Consider the following 19498-nt stretch of genomic DNA (forward strand, 5'->3'; position numbering starts at 1 on the left):
CAGGATGTGGACCCCCACAACTGGCAAAAGCTTTCCTAATCTCCAGGGAGAATACTTGAGTTTATTCCTGGGTAAAGCTGCCTTTGACATTTTTGTTCCAAGTGTATATATTTTTTCAGCATCTGATAATAAAGTTCAGAGTTTCCTTAAGCTTTGCTCTTTTATCTTGGGCTTGACAGCCCACACTAGTTTGTTACTTAGACAAACCAATCACTTTCTTTTGAGTTTGGTTCTCAAGTTTTATTTTAAAAAGCTTTTCTCTACAGAATAGGGAGAGGCAGTACCCACACGACCAGCTGTGATGAATAAAGGTTAGTTAGTAGGTAACCTACTGATGGGCCTGAGGAATGGGGAGAGGCAACACCCAGGTGGCCAACTGCCATGGATAAAGGTTGTTAAGTAGTTTACCTGTCCGTGGGCTTGAGGTCCACACCTGCATATTATATTGGTGGTGTCTCTGCTTCAGTTTGTGCCCAGCTCTTTGAGGAAAAGCCATGCTTTCCTCTGCTCTCTTGGGTGTTTCCTCTGTTTTTTCTTTCTCCCTAAGTCTGTTTCTCAGTATTTTGTACTGTAGTTTTTTCTGTTTCATGTTTTCCAACCATGTTATGATTTTTCTGCTTACATTTATGTTTTCTTTTTGCTCTTTCATCCGGACTTTAAGAGATATGGAAGGTAAGCAAACATACCGTTTGTCTTTCTTTAGTTCACAGTGTTTATATGGTAGTTTTATTAGAGAAAAAAATCAAATGAAAACAAGAGAAACATGTCAGTCATGCCAGCACAGTTTTGCAAAGTGCTAATAAACTGTTTTAGACTTTATAGCAGCGGTCCCCAACTTTTTAGGCACTAAACACCAGTTTTGTGGAAGATAATTTTCTCATGGACTGGGTGGCAGGGGGGAGGGGGGGTAGTTTCAGGATGATTCAAGTGCATTATATTTATTGTGCACTTTATGTCTATTGTTACATCGACTCCACCTCACATCATCAGGCACTAGATCCAGAAAGTTGGGGACCCCTGATTTCAACAAATATTTAGCTACTAGAACCTTGTGAAATAAGAGTCATTATCTCAACTTTAGAGATGAGGAAACAAAAATTTAGAATAATTGAGTTACTTGGCCTCATCTAGTAACGGACTGCTGGGAGCCAGCATGGGAGTTCCCACCCACAGCAAAGGTCATGCAGAGAGGCCTGATATGCAAAGGTGAGTCAGGACTCGAGGGGCCCCCTCCCCGGACCTGCCTGAGCATCTACCCCAAAACCAGAGTCTGTCTGTTTTACTGCTTCATGACTTTCACCAACTCCTCTGACAGTCACTGGGGGCTATCCCCGACCACCTTTTCTCTGAAGGAAATCAACTTAGAGCTCTAGCTAATTAGCCTCCTGGGCATAATAGGAGTCTTTCAATCCAAACCCCTCAGATGGCTCTCTAACTTGCCTGACAGGTTTACCCGGACTCCTACAGCTACTCGTACAATTGTTTACAGTTTCAAACCGCGAGAGGCACGGGAAGCTTAAGATATTCAAATAGTATAGAGCCTCTCGGAGAGTTAGAAATTGTTAGAACTAGTAGAAGATTTCATTGTTGAGCCAATGCTTGCTGCCAAGTTTCCACATCCCCTGTATTGTATCCTTGGAAGTGTATTAATTAATATAGTTGGTACATAGAAAAAAGAAGTAGTGGCCTTGGTGCTAACAACTTTAGACCCTTAAGGTAATAAATTCTTTCCTTGTTGTAAACCCACTGCACCTCTGCCCTATAGGAATGCAACTTTATCTAACACCTTCGGAGGATGGCGCCAAACTTTAAAATAATTACTCTTAGAGAAAATAAGTCTTATGGTTGACAAACCTTTATCAGAGTCATAAAATGTTAACAGGCCTTCTGGCCAGAAGATGATGTAAATCACCTAAACCATTTGTATACGATAAGTTTGCAGAAAAGAAAGTCTGGTCTCGATAAGGATCAAAGACTGCTGACTTTGCATGATTTCACACCCCCTATTATCCTCTATGCACAATTTAAGGTATATAAGCTCCCTTTGAAAATAAGGCTACGGGCCTTGCTCAAAGCTTGGTCTCCCCATGTCGTTCTTTCTTGTTTCCTTTTCCTCCTTTTCTCTTCTGATCTTCCTTCAGGCCAAAATAAACGGAGTGCGGAGGTCCTCTGAGACCACTTACTGGCCTGGGCTTCTAAGACCCACTCGAGAAGGTGCCCAAGGTGGGGCACCTTCAGCGATTCGAGAGAGCGCCTGCAGCCTCCATGGTCAGAGCAAACCTGGTGTCACAGGTTATATTGACTTTTCGCGTAAACCAGTTATAATGAGCCTCTAAAATCTTTGCTTTGCTATTCTAATCGCCGACGCCGTCATTCTGAGGGAACCCCTGGATCCCACCGGGCTGGACCCCGGTAATGGACAAGCTGGGAGTTGGCCTCTCATGACTCAAAAGGCAAAAGTTTATAATAAATGTGATAAAAACATTACAATATATTAGATGGATTAAAAATAAGAATATATTTTACTTGGAAATATACTGTTTTATTTTTTAAAGTATTTTTAATTGAAGTATAGTTGCTTTACACGGAGAAGGTAATGGCACCCCACTCCAGTACTCTTGCTTGGAAAATCCCATGGATGGAGGAGCCTGGCAGGCTGCAGTCCATGGGGTTGCTAGAGTTGGACACGACTGAGCGACTTCTCTTTCACTTTCATGAATTGGAGAAGGAAATGGCAACCTTCTCCAGTGTTCTTGCCTGGAGAATCCCAGGGACGGGGGAGCCTGGTGGGCTGCCGTCTATGGGGTCACATAGAGTCGGACACAACTGAGGTGACTTAGCAGCAGCAGCAGTTGCTTTACAATGTTGTGTTAATCTCTGCTCTACAACATAGTGACTAAGTTATACACATATATGCATTGTTTTTTATATTCCTTTTCATTATGGTTTATCCCAGGATACTGAATATAGTTCCCTGTCCTATACAGTAGGACCTTATTGTTTATCTGTTCTATATGTAATGGTTTGCAATGGCTAACCTCAAATTCCCAGTCCATGTATCTCCCACACCTAGCTCCTCCTTGGCAACCAGTCTTTTTTCTATATCTGTGCATCTGTTTTTTGTTTCATAGATAAGTTAACTTGTGCCATATATAAGTGATATTGCATGGTATTTGTCTTTCTCTTACTGGCTTTTCTTAGTGTGATAATCTCTAGTTGCATCCATGTTGCTGCAGTTGGGATTATTTTGTTCCTTTTTATGGCTGGGTAGTATTCCATTATATATAGTATTCCATTGTATATATGGGTCACATCTTTATCCATTCATTTGTTGATGGACATATGAGTTGTTTCCAAGTCTTGGCTATTGAGAATAGTGCTTCTATGAATATAGGGGTGCATGTATTTATTTTTAATTATATAGTTTTCTCTGGATGTATGCCCAGGAGTGGGATTGCTGGATAAAATGGTGGCTCCCCCATACTGTTCTCCATAATAGCTGTGCCAGTTTACATTCCCACCAAGAAGAATTCCCTTTTCTGCACACCTTCTCCAGCATGTGTTTGTAGATTTCTTGATGACGGCCATTCTGACTGGTGTGAAGTGATACCTCATTAAAGTTTTGATTTGCATTTCTCTAATAATTAGCAATGTTGAACATCTCTTCATGTGCCTACTGACCATGTGTATGTCATCTTTGGAGAATTGTCTTTTTAGGTCTTCTTTACATTTTTCAATTGGGTTGTTCCTTTTTTGTTGAGTTGTATGAGCTGTTTGTATATTTTGGAAATTGAGCCCTTATCAGTCACATCATTTGCAAATATTTTCTGCATTTCCATTGATTGTCCACTTTATTTCATTTTGTTTATGGCTTCCTTCGCTGTGCAAAAGCAAAGTTTAATTATATCCCATTTGTTTATTTTTGTTTTTATTTATGTTGCCTTGGGAGACTGACAGTATAATTTATGTCAGAATGTTTTGCCTATGATCTCTTCTAGGAGTTTAATGATGTCATGTCTTATGTTTAAGTCTTTAAGGCATTTTGAGTTTATTTTTGTGCAAGATATGAGAGTGTGTTCTAACTTCACTGATTTACATGCAGCTGTCCAGCTTTCCCAGCACCACTTGCTGAAGAGACTGTCTTTTCTCTATTGTGTATTCTTGCCTCATTTGTCAGAGATTAACTGACCATAAGTGTGTGAGTTGATGTCTGGGCTCTGTATTCCATTGATCCATGTGTCTGTATTTATGCCAATACCATGCTATTTTGATTACTCTACTGGGTTGTGTATCATAGCACAAGCATAGCATTTATTGTTTCTTATTTTTCTAGCCATTTGCCTTTGTTTATTTTATGTTTTCTCTATTTTCTTTTTTCTGTGCTGGCTAAGACATTTTGTACATAGTTGAATAAAAGTGGTAATAGAGGTGATCTTACTTTAGAGGAAGTGCTTCAAATATTTTCAGTTGAATAGTATTTACTATGATTTTTGATAGCTGTCTCTAATGAATTACTTTGCTAACAGATTTAATGATAAAGAGTGGAATATTATAGAACACAATTTCTGCTTTTAAAAATTTATCCTTTGGTAGTTATCATATTATTTCTCCTCTTTTAATCATGTTATGTGGCAAATTATCATTGATTTTTCTGATGTTAAGCCAACCTTTAAATTCTGAGGTAAATCACTTGCTCATGGTTGAAACCTTTTTACACCATAGGATGTGGCTTCTGAGTACATGACTTTTGATCTATATTCACAGCAAGATTGGACTCTGGCTTAGTTTTCTCACATACTCATTGTCTGGATTTAAAATTAAGGTTATACTACTTTAGTGGAAATGATTGTGAAGTAGTCTAACTTGTTGCATATAACTGAACTTACCTGTTATTGAAATTGTCTAGAATTTGTCTATGAAATCATTTGAATCTGAGTTTTTCCCATCAGTTCAGTTCAGTCACTCAGTCGTGTCTGACTCTTTGCGACCCCATGAATCACAGCATGCCAGGCCTCTCTGTCCATCACCAACTCCCGGAGTTCACTCAGACTCACGTCCATCGAGTCAGTGATGCCATCCAGCCATCTCATCCTCTGTCGTCCCCTTCTCCTCCTGGCCCCAATCCCTCCCAGCATCAGAGTCTTTTCCAATGAGTCAACTCTTCACATGAGGTGGCCAAAGTACTGGAGTTTCAGCTTTAGCATCATTCCTTGGTCTTTTAAATTACTAGTTCTCTTTCTTAACTAGTTGTAAGAGGGTTGTGGGTATTTTTAAAGAATATATTAGCTTTAGTAAATTTTAGTATCCTATGTATTTATTCATTTTATCTATGTGTTCAGAATAAATTTACTAATAATATTCTTTACTGCAATTATTATAATACATTCCCATTTTGAGATCTTAAGATTATTTTTGCCTTTTTTTCTATACTCATATATATACAAACTTGCTTGTTTTTGATCCTCTATGCTTTTTTCTGTTTTACTTTCTAGTGTTATCTTTATTTTACCTTACTTATTCTTAGAGTTATAAGTTTATTTTTCTGTGTTTTTATTTTCCTCACTACTCAAATAGAATGTTAGCTCATTTAATTTTCATTTACTTATCTTCTAATTCATATGTTTAAGCTATAAAGTTCCATTAATATCTCTTTTGCTTGATTTCCCAAATTCATATACAGCAATTACATAATAATTTGTTACTAAGCACTTATGTTGAATGCAGTCCTAAATATTTCTTAGAAAATACTTGCCATGACGCTATCATAAATGATTTTGATTCCTGTTTCATTTTACAAATGTTCAGTGTTAGTATCTAAAAATAGTTGATTTTTCTTTATTGGCTCTATATCCTTGTATCAAAATATTTTAGTCTTATGGTCTTATTTTTGTATGTGAAGTACTGGAAAATATATTACAAAATGTGTGGAGATTTTTTAATTTGTATTTTAATAACTTCCAACTTAATTGCATTTTGTATCTTTGTGTTTTTTTTCAATTAATGTTGAGGACTGATACATGGTCATTTTATATAAGTATTCTACACATACTCGAGGTGAATGTGTGATCTTTAATATTGTACACAACAGTATTATTTTTTATTTCACTGCCCACTTCATTGCCAATATACATATTCTATTAATAAGTTCTTCAGATATCTTTTTCAGTTCTCTAATTCTCTTTTGAGTTTTGTCTAATTTATTATATATTTCCATCAATACATTTTGAATTTATATATATGCTTTTTAAAAATTTAGTCTGCCTAGTCATTCCTAAAAATTTCCTATTGCCTTAACTGCCAATAAATTTTTTTAACATTATATAATTTCAATTCTATATTGTGAATTTAATCATATTAATATCAAATTGAAGTGGAGGAATATATGTGTCTGTATTTCTGCTTTTGCTAACTCTAGCTCATATGTCTGGCGACTTCTTATATTTTCTTGACTTTTTATCTATAATCATCTTAGTCTGACTTAACAAGATTTTTCTATCATCTTGTCCAAGACATATTATCTAATGCAGATTACTGCATATCAAGAGCAGTTTCCCTTACAGCAACTATATTTCTTCTTCTTGCTCCTAGATATTTTGTGGGTACATAGTTGAATCTGTTTTTACAGGATATCCTTGAGATGTTCCCTCTTGATTATAATCCCAGCAATATATTTAAGATATAAAATTTATCTAGACCTAGTAATTTTGCACAAGGAGATACTAGGGTGTCTTGTTTGCCATATTGCCAGAAACAGAGGACTCTATATACATGCACACACGTATATATATATATATATATTAAGATTCACACATTTAATTTAATCATATTTCTATAGTATGCTACCCCAATACTTTGTAATGCTCATGTGTAATGCTACATTATTTCTGTTTTCACCACAGTATCTCCTTATGTTAGTTATTCTGTAATTATGTGTTTATTTAAATTTATTATTATAGCCTACTATGGAAGTGTATTTTTATCTCATAGTGAAGCATTGTGATTTAAATTAATCTGTTACAAAATTGTGAAAGGTAATTTTTGTACCATATAAACTTTCTTTAAAGGAAGGCTACTCTATTCACTTCTGTATGTCCTGGCTGTTGTGTGCTGCTAAGTTGCTTCAGTCGTGTCCGACTCTATGCAACCCCATAGACAGCAGCCCACCAGGCTCCCCTGTCCCTGGGATTCTCTAGGCAAGAACACTGGAGTAGGTTACCGTTTCCTTCTCCAATGCGTGAAAGTGAAGTCACTCAGTCAAGTCTGACTCTTTGCAACCCCATGGACTGCAGCCTACCAGGCTCCTCCGTCCATGGGATTTTCCAGGCAAGAGGACTGGAGTGGGGTGCCATTGCCTTCTCTGGCTGTTGTGTAGGAGCCATCTAATAAATGTGTATTGAACTAATTTAAAGGTATACAGGAAGGAAAGAAAAGAAAGTATGGAGGAAGGTTGTGGCATAGTCCTCAAATAAATAAAAGTCCTTATTTCATACAATATATGTTATATAGTGAAATGTCTAAGAGTGTCAATTGCTCAGATACAAAAGTTAAAATGACCTGAGAGCATAATGACCTCTCTATTGTGTGTGTATTAATTTTATTGCACAATGAATCATAGTTCTCTTTGGATCTATTGTGGGTTATGTAGGTTGCAAGAAGGTGAAAGATTATATAGTTGAAAATATGAGTAAGGATTCGAAAAATTCTTATTAAAAATTGCTATGTCCCCTGGTTATTAGTAAATCCACATAGAATGATGTTATAGTGGTAGAAAAAGTAGTAAATAGCCATGCCTCTATTTTTCATGAATCTACATCCCATCATTTGTAATTCTAATCTCTTTATTCTCCTTAATTATTCATTATATTCAAAGTTGATAAATAATAGTTGATGATTTGTTTTACTAAATTGCATGTGTCATATCATTTAGGGATTAATTCCTGTAAATCATATACAAGTAGAATAAGAATGTTGAGAATCTTCAAAATATTAAACAATAACACACTTAGCCTATGTCTGTTAAACTAAAACAGAATTTTAAAATTTCTTCAATGCCAAAGGTCAGTTTAACATTTTTTGGGTGATGATGTAACCTTATTCCAGTGCTCACAAAATTATTTTACCAGGTATCAAGTCCTGGCCAATTCTACAATTATGTTGGAGTGTGTCCTGATATATTGTTATTGACTCATATATCTGTTGGTTGACAGTTCTGTACACTTAGCTGGGATCCACCCTACTTTAAATCTAGATAAATCTTGTCAGTGGATTAAGAAATTCCAGATTTTTAAAAGCCCAGATGAAAAGAGGCACTAAATAGATGAGTAAATGATACACAGTAGATAAACTCTGGCATTTCTTTGATGTCTGTAATAATCTATTTCTAAAGTCGTATTCTAAATTATATGCTTTTTGAAGGTAGACACAATTCCTAGTGGAATAATAAGCAATCAATCACTAACAGTGCAATTTTAATTCAGTTCAGGCATAATTTACTATCCTATATACTGTTGCATCAACTAAGAAACACTAACAAATTTGCTTTTAAAGAACATTTTGTTTGTTACCTCCCCCAAAATTATAACTTTATGATCATTAGTCTTAAATATATCTTTCAATATTTTTATTAGAAAGTCTTTTTTAAATGCCAGTAATAAAGACCTACATTTGTAAACTATTTTTCAGCATTTACTAACCTCATTTATTCCTCAATATCAACTCTGTGAGTTGGACTGACATAAGCAACCATTGCTTTGCTAAGGTTACCGACACTTAGAAAAGTTCAATATGTCCAAAGTTGTAGAGCCCTAAAGAGAGAGTGACTTTATTTCAGGGCTTATGATCCTAATCCCCTACACCTTCCACTACAACATGCTTATTACATTTCTCTTATAACCCTCAAGAGCATACATCAGACTACTGCTTATATTTTTTGATCAGGAGTACCCTAATCAAAGTACATATGGCTCATCTTTGGTCTTCCCTGGTGGCTCGGTGGTAAAGAATCTGCCTGCCAACACAGGGGACACCAGTTCCACCCGTGAGTGAGGAAGATCTCCTGGAGAAGAAAATGGCAACTCACCCCAGGATTTTTCCCTGGAGAATTCAATGGACAAGAGGAGCTTGGTGGGCTACAGTCCATGGGATTGCAAAAGAGTTGGATATGACTTAGTGACCAAACAACAACAATGGCTCATCTTTATGATAATCATTATTTAAATATTTTTCAGAAAATCTGTTTTTAATATTTTAAAACCAATTCATTTATAGATTTTTTCCAAGTACACCCACTATATTTATTACTACATTAGAAAATTTATTTCTATAGTCCTACTATCATAACAATTAAGAGTTCAAATGTTTATAAAAAGCATTTATAAAACAATATATCTTCAGTTTTCTCTCTTCTTCTAAGACAAAATTGAGTGATTTCTTCACTGAGTTACAAAATCTGGGGAGAAAATACTGTTTTCCATTCTGTCTTTTTAATTTTTTTTCAAGCATTTGGCTCTAGAGGCTTTTCTGGAATTTTGTTTCTATGGAAGCACTTTGGATCATAATTTATGAGGTAGGTTGAATCAAATAATAATGTATGCCATTTATACTTTATCATACTCACATAGCTTTATGGGTGTGTACCTTAGAGGCACAGAGGCAAATTTTTATTAACACATGTTTATACATAATTGACCGATTGAAAAGTGGTAAGAAGTAATGGCTGTGATTTACATAGACTAAGAAATGTCTTAGAGCACCTCACCCTGTCTGGAGCCCCCACTGTGACAGATGAGACAGTGCCTGTGGGGGATGACAGCATGCTATTTATGGCATTTCCTTCTGAGACAATTAAGTAACATATGCCAAGACCATAGGGATTATCTTTGAGCTACACAGAATGTAACTCTATCTGAAGAGAAATATAATATTTTGCAAATTTGACAAACCATAAGAAAGCTTAAATTGATTCACCCATTTTAATAACTGCAATAACTTTTTTGTGCCTTAATAAGATTTATTTCCTGATAAGGGTATGTTATAAAAGATTAACATGGTATATACATGTATTATTCAGAAAATATGGCATCTTTACTTTGTTAGTGTACAATGTTCATAATGAACTTTTACACAGGCTACTTATTTAACAGCTGCTTTCCCTTCCTATGTTCAAGCTAAACCAAATAGAAAAGTTGGTTCTCTATAGATATAAAAACTTTCTTGTTGTTTATTGCAGTATTATTCAGCATGCTAAAATGGAAATGACACTGTAAAAGATACTTGGGAAAGACAGTGGGTTGACGGGGGCTCATGAAGGGTAAGGAAGGGAGAATTTAGACATCAGGGTGGATACTACTGTTGTAACATTGTCTTTGGTGATGTCTTTGAAGCTGACTCAATGCAGTGCTGAGTAGTGCAGTGCAGTTCATTGAGTATAATTACATGGTCTAGGGCTTCCCAGGCGGTGCTACTGGGAAAGAAAAAATCCACCCACCAGTGCAGGAGATGCAAGAGACACGGTTTTGATCCCTGGGTTGGGAAGATCTCTTGGAGTAGGAAATGCCAGTCCACTCCAGTATTCTTGCCTGAAAAATTCCATGAGCAGAGGAGCCTGGCGGGCTATACAGTTCACGGGGCCACAAAGAGTTGGACATGACTGAGCACACACACACAGACAGGCACTTTAGGTTTATTGTTCCCATTTTTTTATTGAAGTCATTCAGTCCTATGCAGATCTATCTAAAAATTCAGGTTCCAGTGTAACATTAGAAGGAACACAGTAGACAATGCTAGGAATAAAAGGTGGTTAATTAAGGATTAGTAAAGTAATTTGGGATTACACATCTCCACAGCCCAGCTCATATCCTTGGTATAATAAGTAAGTCAAGAAATATTTGTTAGGTGGATAAACAAAAAGAATTTTTCTGTATTTTCACACTTCTTGTCCCACTCAACTTGATTTATGATCTTCATTTCTCCTTGTGTTCCTGAATTTCATGCTGTATTCTATAGGTACAATGACTTTCTATCCTAAAGTAAGGTGTACTGTGAGTAATTAATTTAACTATGACCTAGTTTTAAAAGACTTCTATAAAGACCAGTTTCTAGCAATTGTAAAAGGAGAAGTAGAAAGAGGGAGAGGAAGGAAAACTGGATACAGAAAAAGCAATTTTAATGGACTTTAATACTTTCCTGGCTCCGCAAAAGTTATTATTTGGTCTCTCAAATGGTAACACAATTTAGTAGAGTTACTTTATAGCAGCTTTGGACCCATAAGGATACATAGACTACATTACTCCTTCTGATACTACAGTGACATAGCATTACTATTTAGCCAACTTAACAGCTGAGAGGTCATGAAATTGGTAGTAAGACGATCATAATGTCAGATTCAAATATTGGGCCCATAGACCTTACAGTGAGGTCTGCTAGATGCCTAAGATTTTGACATGTAAGTCTATCTTATATAATGCTTTCATGTTGATAAGTTAGTTTAGAGATATCTTGTTTAATCTCTGTTCCAGTATTTTTGGAGAGCAATTTATGTTAGAATTTATTCAGGTCCTAAAATTTCTCAAAGAACAAAAAAGAAAATTTCCATTTTGATGTTCAAAAACTCACCTTGTATACATTCCTTTTTCCTCCCTTCCTCTTCTTTCCTTTATTCTGTCTTTTGTTTTTCTCTCCTTCTTTCTACAGATGCTTATTGAGTTTCTTCTATGATCCAGAAACTGTAGTAAACATTGCTGTCTTTCATTGGGTTTTTCCTGGTTTCCTTAAACTATACTTTAGAATCATAGCACTCTTTTGGCTCCACAGTTCTAAACATTTTTATGTAAAGGATTAAGGCAAAGTAGCATGAAAAATATTTATTGGCTAAGCTTTATCCTCAATGATTTTTCACCTTATTCCATCTTCTAGGTGGGTTAGGAATGAGAGATAAAGCAGAGGCAGATTAGCTATATTATTCTATGAATTATCTAATATTAACCTACAACACCTATAGTGAAAGAAAAATAGAAGGTTGACTATACTAAAGTCATATTTCTTGAAAATGGATATGTTGAGTAGTTAGAGAACATTGTTGTACTCATTACAGGGGTGTGAACAAGGATCTTTTACAAATGCTCATATATTAGCCACATAAGTGTGTTTCCATCAATTATTTCTAATTATATGCACTTCTTCCAGTTAAAAAAAGCTGACGATGTAGTTTTGTAACATAGGGTTTTATTGTCTCAGCATTTTTACTCTTTATTTTTACTTTTCAGTGGGAATTTTCCTTATTTCCAATAATTACTCTTACGTTAACAAGAATAGAAGTGAAGTGAAGAAGTGAAGTCACTCAGTCGTGTCCAACTCTTTGCAACCCCCTGGACTGTAGCCCACCAGCTCCTCTGTCTATGGGATTCTCCAGGCAAAAATACTGGAGTGGGTTGCCATTTTCTTCTCCAGGGAATCTTCCCGACCCAGGGATTGAACCCAGGTCTCCAGTACTGCAGGCAGATGCTTTAACCTCTGAGCTACCAGGAACCCCTTAACAAGAATAGACTTCCTAAAAAACAAAGACCCAGTAAAGAGGCTAGATATAATACTTCAGAATTCTTTAGATTACAAAGAACAGACAGTAAGTGTAAGTATTTACTGGAAGGGTATTAGGGGTTCTCAAGATTGTTCAGAGTCAGGAGAAACCACTCAGGAAAAAGCAACTTCAAAGGCTGTGAACTGGAAAATTCAGCCATCAATATAATTTGGAAGATCTAGATCAGAACAAAGAGGCTTATGATCCAGCAATCCCACTGCTGGGCATACACACTGAGGAAACCAGAAGGGAAAGAGACACGTGTACCCCAATGTTCATCGCATCACTGTTTATAATAGCCAGGACATGGAAGCAACCTACATGTCCATCAGCAGATGAATGGATAAGAAAGCTGTGGTACATATACACAATGGAGTATTACTCAGCCATTAAAAATAATACATTTGAATCAGTTCTAATGAGGTGGATGAAACTGGAGCCTATTATACAGAGTGAAGTAACCCAGAAAGAAAAACACCAATACAGTATACTAATGCATATGTATGGAATTTAGAAAGATGGTAACAATAACCCTGTGTATGAGACAGCAAAAGAGACACTGATGTATAGAACAGTCTTTTGGACTCTGTAGGAGAGGGAGAGGGTGGGATGATTTGGGAGAATGGCATTGAAACATGTATAATATCATGTATGAAACGAGTCGCCAGTCCAGGTTTGATGCATGATACTGGATGCTTGGGGCTGGTGCACTGGGACGACCCAGAGGAATGGTACGGGGAGGGAGGAGGGGGTTCAGGATGGGGAACATGTGTATACCTGTGGCAGATTCATGTTGATATATGGCAAAACCAATACAATATTGTAAAGTTTAAAAAAAAAAAAAGAACAAAGAGACTTCTATTAATTTATCAACCTTTGTCTTTGAGTCGTTTGCTTGACACACAAAACCCAACTTGGGACATTCAGTTGGCTGATCATGGACCAGTGGTTAGTGTCCTGGCTACCAGCAGTGAGCTATAGGAGGATTTCAGCTTCTAAAGAGGGAAGAAGAACATTGCCTCCAGCCTACAACGGTAGGAAATAGGGGCAGTGACAATCCCTAAAAGAGAAAGGACGGATAACAAAAAGGACTACTTAGAAACTATTAAAAATATTAATATCTTGCAGTGACAGGAAGTTTACTGTAATTTACAGAGTGAAGCTAGAAGAGATAGGTAAGGGAACTGTGGAAGATTGTAGAGATCAGAGATTGCTGAGATCATAGCATCCTAATTCATAGTCTTGGAGCTAGTGGGAACTGAAATGCCATTCACAGTACTAATTTCATTGATTAATCAGTTGTTCAAGATGAAATGATTTAAAATTGTCACTAGAGTGTTTCAAAACAAGACTTCAGTCCAGTTTTTTGGCATCTCTTTTAAAGTTTATTCACATTTCTCCACAATATCAGACTCACCATGATGTAAAGAACCACACCCAGAGTCTCTCCTCACTCAGTCAGTGTTGCTAATGTATCTGTGGTCTTATTTGTTGAATCTTCAAGAATTCTTTTAAAGCAGTGTCTAAAAGGAGAATTGCTGATTGTAATCAATACAATTCTAACGGACTATTTACAATGGTCAGGTTTACACACAAACCCAAGCATTAATCATGTTGATTAACTGACCATTTAATAACATGATATTATATTATTGCTTAAAATCAGACTCATGCTTTTCAGCAGATATGTTGTAATTACATTTTTGGGGGGTATTAAAAAACATTATCTCTTTTACAGTCTTTCTTTATTCCTCTATATAGACATAATCTTCTGGAAATGTCTTATTTTGTTTCTAGTGTGTGTAAGCTTGAGGCGAAGAAGTATGCCTTATGTCTGTATATTTGCATTTCTTTCCCTCTCTCTTTTTATACAACATGTAAGCAAATTACCCAGCACTCCTTTCTACCTCAACTATAAATTAGAGAAAGATGGTTAGACATTGATAAGAATTCCATCAAAACCCCCAATGGAAATGGAAAACAGATATTGGACACTCCTGGAAAGCTAGAAAAGTTCCAGCATTGTAAAATAAAGGGAAAATTTGTATTGTTTGGTAAAATTCTTCATTTTTGACCTCTTATTTGGCCAAAATTTTAAAACATTAAAAATATATGATGTGGAGAAAACATAGCCTCTCCTACTGTTTTAGAACATGCATATTGCTATAACCAATTCAGAAGGAAAATTACTAAAATTAAAAGTTATTATAAATATGCTTCTTCAACTCAGCAAATCCATTTCAACCAATTTATCCTATAGAAATTCTGACATCAGTGCACAAAGATAAAAAAATTAAGGAGACTCACTGAGACATTGTTCAGTTCAGTCTCTCAGTCATGTCCAACACTTTGTGACCCATGGACTGCAGCATGCCAGGCATCCCTGTCCATCACCAACTCCTGGAGTTTATCCAAATTCATGGCCATTGGGTTGGTGATGCCATCCAACCATCTCATCTTCTGTCATCCTCTTCTTCTACTACCTTCAATCTTTCCCAGCATTAGGGTCTTTTCAAATGAGTCAGGTCTTTGCATCAGGTGGCCAAAGAATTGGAGTTGTAGCTTCAGCATCAGTCCTTCCAATGAATATTCAGGACAGATTTCTTTGGGATGGATGGGTTGGATCTCCTTGAAGTTCAAGGGACTCTCAAGAGTCTTCTCCAACACCACAGTTCAAAAGCAACAATTCTTCATCACTCAGCCTTCTTTATAGTCCAACTCTCACATCCATACATGATGACTGGAGAAACCATAGCTTTGACTAGATGGACCTTTGTTGCCAAAGTAATGTCTCTGCTTTTTAATATGCTGTCTAGATTGGTCATAGCTTTTCTTCCAAGGACTAAGCGTCTTTTACTTTCATGGCTGTAATCACCATCTACAACGATTTTGGAGCCCCCAAAAATAAAGTCTGTCACTATTTTCACTCTTTCTCTATTTATCACGAAGTGATGGGACCAGATGCCATGATCTTAGTTTTCTGGATGTTGAGTATCAAGCCAACTTTTTCACTCTCCTCTTCATCAAGAGGCTTTTAGTTCTTCATTCTGTACCATAAGGGTAGTGTCATCTGCATATCTGAAGTTATTTATATTTCTCCCAGCAATCTTGATTCCAGCTTGTGCTTCATCCAGCCCAGCATTTCTCATGATGTTCTCTGCATATAAGCTAAATAAGCAGGGTAACAATGTACAGCCTTGACGTACTCCTTTCCCAATTTGGAACCAGTCTATTGTTCCATTTCCCATTCTAACTGTTGCTTCCTGACCTGTGTACAGATTTTTCAAGAGGCACATCATGTAGACTGGTATTCCCATCTCTTTAAGAATTTTCCAGAGTTTGTTGTGGTCCACACCATCAAAGGCTTGGCATAGTCAATAAAGCAAAGGTAGATGCTTTTCCGGAAATCTCTTGCTTTTTTGATGATCCAACAGATGTTGGCAATTTAATCTCTGGTTCCTCTGACTTTTCTAAAACCAGCTTGAACATCTGGAAGTTAATGACTTATGTACTGTAGAAGCCTGGCTTGGAGAATTTTGAACTTATTTTACTAGTGTGTGAGATGAGTGCAACTGTGTAGTAGTTTGAGCATTCTTTGGCATTGCCTTTCTTTGGGATTGGAGAGAAAGTTGACCTTTTTCAGTCCTGTGGCCAATGCTGAGTTTTCCAAATTTGCTGGCATATTGAGTGCAGCACTTTAAAAGCACCATCTCTTAGGATTTAAAATAGCTCAAGTGGAATCCCATCACCTAAATTAGCTTTCTTCATAGTGATGCTTCCTAAGGCCCACTTGAATTCACATTCCAGGATGTCTGGCTCTAGGTTGATGATCACACCATCATGATTATCCATGGTGGTCCACTGGAGAAAGGAATGGCAAGATCATGAAGATCTTTTTTGTACAGTTCTTCTGTGTATTCTTGTCACCTCTTTTTAATAGCTTCTGCTTCTGTTAGGTCCATACCATTTCTGTCCTTTTTGTGCCCATATTTGCCTGAAATCTTCCCTTGGTATTTCTAATTTTCTTGAGATCTCTAGACATTCCCATTCTATTGTTTTCTTCTATTTCTTTGCATTGCTCGCTGAGGAAGCCTTTCTTATCTCTCCTTGCTATTCTTTGGAACTTTGCATTCAAATGGATATATCTTTCCTTTTCACCTTTGCCTTTTGCTTCTGTTCTATTCACAGCTATTTGTAAGGCCTCCTCAGACAACCATTTTGCCTTTTTGCATTTTTTTCCCTTGTGGATTTTCTCAATCCCTGCCTCCTGTACAATGTCACAAACCTCCGTCCATAGTTCTTCAGGCACTCTGTCTCTCAGATCTAATCCCTTGAATCTATTTCTCACTTCCACTGTATCATCATAAGGGATTTGATTTAGTTCATACCTGAATGGTCTAGTGGTTTTCCCTACTTTCTTCAATGCCGGGGACCAGCCCCGGCTGATCCAGGGTAATCGAAGCGGGGACGGCGTCAGCGACCTATTTATTTAAATATTTTATCAAAGATATAAAGAGTAATAGAATGAGGATAGCTCAGTGAGGAAATTCAGTGGAGAAAAGAGGCTGAATAATTCAGCCAGAAGGTGAGAGAAAGAACGACATGGGGAGACCAAGTTTCGGTGAACAACGCCCGCACTTTATTTTCCAAAGTAGTTTTTATACCTTAAGTTATGCATAGAGGATAATGGGGGAAGGGGTAGAGTCATGCAGTAAGCCAGGCTTTCTTCCTGCAAACTTATCATATGCAAAAGTTTAGGTGATTTGCATCATCTTCTGGCCCGAAGGCCTTTTCCTCTAAAGGTGATTATTATAATGTCAGGCGCCAGCCTCCAAAAAGCATTAGATAAAGTTGCATTCCTACAGAGCAAAGGTGTGGTGGGCTATAACAAGAAAAAGAATTAACTCAAGGGTCCCAGGTTACAAACATTAAAGCTACTATTTACGCCAATTATATTAATCAATACACTGCCAGGGACACAGCAGGTAAGGGATATGGAGACTTAGCAGCAAATATTGGCCCAACAAGTGAAAATCCCTTCACCAATACAATTTCTAATCAATCTTTTGACTGCTCAAAGGAATCTGTATTTAGACAGTTTAGTACATCTCATGCCTCTCACAGTTTGGAGGCTCTGAGCAATCACATGTGGCCGGAAAAACCTATTCAGGCAGGCTAGAGGGCTTCCAAGGGAGTTTGTAGGTTGAAACACTGTCACACCCAGGAATTATTAACTGGAGCTGTAATTTAACTCTTTTTTCAGAGAGAGGTAGTGGGGGACAGCCCCCCGTAAAGTCAGAGGTGTAGGTGAAAGCACAAAGCAGAAAGTAGGCAGACTCTGGTTTTGGGGGTAGATTGCTCGAGAATTTCAAGGGAGACTCCTAAGGCTTGATCCCGCCTTTGCGTATGCCAAGCCTCCTTCCTCATGACCTTTGCCAGGGGCGGAGCTCGCTTCCCGCACTTCAATTTAAGCCTGAGTTTGGCAATAAGAAGTTCATGATCTGAGCCACAGTCACCTCCCAGTCTTGTTTTTGCTGACTTTATAGAACTTCTCCATCTTGAGCTACAAAGTATATAATCAATCTAATTTCAATATTGACCATCTGGTGTTGTTCATATGTAGAATCTACTCTTGTGTTGTTGGAAGACGGTGTTTGCTATGACCAGGGCATTCACTCGGAAAACCTCTATTATCCTTTGCCCTGTTTCATTCTGTAATCCAAGGCTAATTTGCCTGTTACTCGAGGTATTTCTTGACTCCCTACTTTTGCATTCCAGTCCCCTATAATGAAAAGGACATCTCTTTTGGTTTTTAGTCTTAGATGGTCTTTCAGGTCTTCCTAGAACCATTCAACTTCAGCTTCTTCAGCATTACTGGTTGGTGTATAGACTTGGATTACTGTGATATTGAATGGTTTGCCTTGGAAACAAACAGAGTTAATTCTGTCTTTGAGATTGAATCCAGGTACTGCATTTTGGACTCTTTTGTTGACTATGATGGCTATTCCGTTTCTTCTAAGGGTTTCTTGACCACAGTAGTAGATATAATGGTCACCTGAGTTAAATTCACCCATTCCAGTCCATTTTATTTTGCTGATTCCTAAAATGTCGACGTTTACTCTTGCCCTCTCCTGTTTGACCACTTCAAATTTGCCTTGAATCATGGTCCTAACATTCCAGGTTCCTATGCAATATTGCTCTTTACTTCCATCACCAGTCACATCCACAATTGGGTGTTGTTTTTGCTTTGGCTCCTTCTCTTCATTCTTTCTAGAATTATTTCTCCACTGATCTCTAGTAACATATTGGGCACCTACCAACCTGGGGAGTTCATCTTTCAGTGTCCTATCTTTTTGCCTTTTCATATTGTTCATGGGGTTCTCAAGGCAAAAACACCGAAGTGGTTTGCCATTCCTTTCTCCAGTGGACCACGTTTTATCAGAACTCTCCACCATTACCTGTCTGTCTTGTGTGGCCCTACACGGCATGGCTCATAGTTTCTTTTTTAGTAAAGTTAAAAATGGGAAACAATACAAATGTCCAGGAATAAAGTAATAGGTTGATGAATGTGGTATATCCTCAAAATAATATGCAGCTTATAAAAGAAAATGGATATATCTCAATGTACTTATTTGGAAAGGTTACCAAAATACATTGTAAAATAAAAACACACCTTGGTGGCTCAGATGGTAAAGAATCTGTCTGCAATGCAGAAGACACATGTTTGATCCCTGAGATGGAAAGACCCCCTGGAGAAGGGAATGACACTCCACTCCAGTATTCTTTTCTATAGAATTCCATGTACAGAGGAGCCTGATGGGCTACAGTTCATGTGGGCTCAAAGAGTCGGACATGGCTGAGCAACTAACACACTACTGTACACCAGACTAACACACACACCAGCATATATATAACTAGATAAAA

The 19498-nt window shown here is 37.2% G+C and overlaps 1 long non-coding RNA gene across 2 annotated transcripts in view; it reads left to right on the plus strand.

Moving 5' to 3' along the window:
• Positions 1-420: 420 nt before the first annotated feature.
• LOC147378298 (uncharacterized) overlaps positions 421-19498 on the plus strand; it is a 153035-nt gene continuing 133957 nt past the window's right edge. For both annotated transcript variants that reach the window (XR_015145866.1, XR_015145865.1), the window contains exon 1: positions 421-672. This is a non-coding gene — a long non-coding RNA (uncharacterized LOC147378298). The remainder of the gene's footprint in view (positions 673-19498) is intronic.

The sequence above is a fragment of the Bos grunniens genome, chromosome 2 (assembly GCF_055505025.1).
Source record: "Bos grunniens cultivar Pamir isolate PY7600 chromosome 2, Bosgru_T2T1.0, whole genome shotgun sequence".
Classification (NCBI taxonomy): Eukaryota; Metazoa; Chordata; class Mammalia; order Artiodactyla; family Bovidae; genus Bos; species Bos grunniens.